Raw genomic sequence first — 3,933 nt, 5'->3', positions numbered from 1 at the left:
TGAGCAGAATGATGCAATCACATGGGCCAATGCTTAGCCAGGGTAGCTGGGATGGGTATTGGGTCTGCAGCGTCCCTAGCAAGAGGAATCTTTGCCTCTCTGAGCTGTTGCCTGCGAGCAGAGGCACTCAATAGCCACTTGTTCAGTCTAAGGCCTGTAGTAGGTTTTGTGGCCCTGACATTCCCCCCCTACCACCTTCATTACTGGGATGAACGGAGGGGTAAAAGGAATGAAGCATTTGCACTACCACTGGCCCCACCCCCTAATGTTTTTCCTTGTTGTTGTGACGCTATATAGAAAGAAAGATGACTGTGTGTACACGAAAGTATCACGACTGATGTATCACCACCGTTGCACAACTGTGATAAATCCTATGCAAAGTATGCCTCGTAAGGTATCACTGGAAAAGTTGTAATCTGTTGAACAAGGTTATCCTGTTTATATGCGTGTATTATCATTGTGTATGAAGTTCTGAATCTTTGCTATGTATTTGTCTCTCAAACATGTGTTCCTGGGTTACACCCACAGGACAGATTTACATTAAGGCCAGTCAGCTACGATTGATGGGCCATTAAGGAGAGTCAACTCTTCAGTGTGCCCTTCCTGAGGACATCTTGGAAGGCGGGAGACTATGGATGCCCCATGACTCAGCGATGGCGTGTAAGGACATGTGATCCAAGACTCCATGTTTGGGCCAGTAACTTTCCATGCAGCTACACTAAGAGGTATAAATTGCAGACTGACACATCATTCTTGGTCTTCATTCCTGCTCCACATCTCTGGATTATAATGTCTAAGAAAGCAAAGCTTTGAACAAAGGCCCTCCATTTTTTTGGGCGCTCCAGAGAGACTTATTGCAAGCTAGCAGAATTACCATCACTGCTATTATCCTGACCTACAAGATTCTGAAATCAATTGTAATGTAGATGATCCCTTTAACCAATTAATAACTCTCCTTTCCTTTTTTTTTTAAATAAACTTTTAGTTTATTTTACTAAAGGAATTGGCTACCAGCATGATTTTTGGGTAAGATCTGAACTATATATTGACCTGGGGTGAGTGGCTGGTTCTTTGGATCCTTATAGCTGTGCTTTTGGTTTGAATAAACTTACATCACAAAAGTCAAGTTGTCTAGATGGCGATAGGGACTGGATTGCCTATGGGGGACTGTTTTGGCTCCTTGTTAACTAGAATAGTGACAGAGGAACACACTTTTTTTTGTTACTGGCTTGGTGACCTATAATGATAGAACAAACCACCAGTTTTGGGGGTTACCTACCCTGTTTCCTACAGTCTGTCCTGAATCTGGCATCCTCAGCTGTGTCCCAAACCACGTGTGGTGACAGTCCTTCCTTTTCAAAACGCCTAGAGGAGGAGCCCTTCATGTAGTACAGGGCTGTGTGTTTCACTCTGTTCTGAATCAATCCCTTCCAGTGTAGCAAAATTGTACCATATACACTGCATGTGGGATCTCCATTGCCAGGGAGTTGGGACAGAACTTAGGCAGTGGTTCTCAAGCTGTGGACCATGGAGCCCTTTCTAGTGTTCACAGAATGAAGAAACACTTTAAGAACTGTGCTGGGGAAACTTGAAGGAAGTTTTCCATAGATGAATTAGTTTGAGGAATAAAAGAACTGGAGCCATATTGGTGTTTTGAATACTCCATAGTGGTAATGCTAACTATTGTACTACTTCAAACAGGAAGGGCCTGTTGGACTACACCCCTCAGAATCCTTCACAAGAAGTTGGATGTGCACAGAATTGGAGAGTCCAGGAGAACAAGAAGATAGGTGGATTGTTAGCAGCACATGTTAAGGTGTTTGTCATTTATTAACAAGCTAATATTGACAGTAACAATAAACTCCAGGGAGTAGCTGATCTTTTGGTTGTTGTTGTTGTTACTGTTCCCCTAAGTGAAATTCTTTCTAAACCTGATACTAAGCCAACTGGACTCTTATTGACTGCAATGGGCTTTGGCTCAGGCTCCGTGAGCCATGTTTGACTTTGCATTCATGCCTGTTTTCAACCTTTTTAAAACGATGTGGTTGTAAGGTCACCTGGTTTAATTCACTGCACATTGAAGAAGGTATTCTGACTGCCATTCTACCCAAACTATTCTCTACCCAAACTTTAGCCATGAAAGTCAATTTGCAGGGTGAAAATTATCCAAATGTTGTAGACCTCTCCTTAAGATGAAGCAATTCGACTTTTGATCAAAGCATGTTTGTACTTCTACAGCTGTTGTTCTGACTGATAAAAAGGAGAAAATCTGCCCTCAAGAAAAAAAATGTTTCTATAGAAGGACATTGCAAGCATTTTTGTAAGTAAAATCTTATCTACTGTTCATAGCTGTTTTAATCCTCTGACTTCCAGGAAAGTTACAACATTTTAGATTGTTTAGTGGCCTGTGCTGGTTTTCTTCTGATACATTTGGCATTCAGGTAAGAAAGAACACTAATGTGGGAAGAGCCCTGTGCTCATGCATGCCCCAGCACATTGATTCCAGTCTCAGGCTCCTGGTTAATTCATTAACCCCTTCACTTCCGAAGGTAGAAGCAACTGCTTGTGATTTGGAAAGTTAAAATAATTTAAAACTCAGCTAAACGGTAGTGAAATAATTTGGGCTGGTGACTGGTAGAGTCTGTCTTGTGAGGGGAATCATCCCGAGTGATGAGCACTGGAAATGAACTGAAAGTACAAGGATGAGAGAGGTAAACTGCTATTCTGCAAAGACAACCCTGCCCTAAAGCAAACACTGCTATTAGAGAGTGAAGAGAGGGCTTGGGAAGGTTTAATTTACCCTGCATGCTATCAGGACCATTTGGAGTTACAGCAATTTCTGCCCCCACATTTTTTTTTTATTTTGAACTTCCTCCCTCTCTCCCCTTCTGCTTCATCTCAAAAGACATAATTGGAAAGGGAAGTGGGATAACAGAACTCAGATTCCATTTGATGAAATCAAGAGTCCCACCTCTGTGGCAGAGAATCTGGGGGTCAGGCTTGACTCCGCTCCTTTCTTTGAAGAAGCAGATGCTCCATAGTTCAACCGCCCAGCACTTCTCTCATGTAAGGAACATCGCTAGGTTCTGTTCCTTTGTCACAACTCCTAATCTTCAAATAGTTCTTCATTGCTTTTAGTACTGTGAAAATGGACTCCTTTAACTTGCTCTTTGTTCACCTGAATAAACCTCAAATGCACATTGCTTGAAGAAGGTGGTTTCCTGAGAGTAAAAGTATTAACTCTAGCCCAGGATTCACTACTTTGGTTACCAGGAAAGCAGCAGATTTACTTTAAATTCTGATCTTTCTAAACTTTCTGAAGCGTGGCACTGATAGGGTTTGGTTTGTTTATTTTAAAGAGTTCTACGATGGAGTATCCACCCCACACAAGACTTGAAGGTGGCTAGGTAGGCCAAATAATTGCATAGGTTGCACCTAGAGGAGGAGCCAGGGAACTAGGATTAATTAGATGAGGCTCAACTGGATGGGAACAGAAGGGGTCTGCATAAAGCCCAGGAGCTGAGAGCAACTAGGGGATTGCGAGGAAGTAGTCTGTGTAGTCATTCCTTGGGAGGAAGGAGGTCTGTTTGGGATTATAAAGGCAAGTAGCCTACAGTTGCTCCCTGGGAGGAGGGAGTTGTGTGGCTGGCAAACCCAGAGAAGAGGGGAGAGCTGGAAAAGGCAGCAAGGTGTAGGATAGTACAGACGTTGGCTGCTGATTAGGGGGTCCCTGAGATGGAACCCCGAGTAGACTACAAGGTGGCCAGGATGAGGTACCCTAGGGGTGAGTGGACCCTGTGACAATTTCACTTGTCACTGGACAAAGAGCAAAATCTACTCAAGCAGACTGTAGGGTCTCTATTTAGCAGTAGAGCCATATACACATTTAGTGTGTATCTAAAAGTATGCTGCATGTTTACAGAATGAATTGCT

The 3,933-nt window shown here is 43.0% G+C and overlaps 1 long non-coding RNA gene across 1 annotated transcript; it reads left to right on the top strand.

Moving 5' to 3' along the window:
• The first annotated feature begins 528 nt into the window (after positions 1-528).
• On the top strand, positions 529-2,320 carry LOC135974068 (uncharacterized). The gene is made up of 3 exons (XR_010591196.1): positions 529-725; positions 1,702-1,816; positions 2,239-2,320. It is a non-coding gene; the product is annotated as an uncharacterized LOC135974068 (long non-coding RNA).
• The last annotated feature ends 1,613 nt before the right edge of the window (positions 2,321-3,933 follow it).

This window comes from Chrysemys picta, chromosome 10 (genome assembly GCF_011386835.1).
Source record: "Chrysemys picta bellii isolate R12L10 chromosome 10, ASM1138683v2, whole genome shotgun sequence".
Taxonomy (NCBI): Eukaryota; Metazoa; Chordata; order Testudines; family Emydidae; genus Chrysemys; species Chrysemys picta.
The sequence above is the reverse complement of the archived record's forward strand: the minus strand, read 5'-3'. Positions and strand labels throughout refer to the sequence as shown.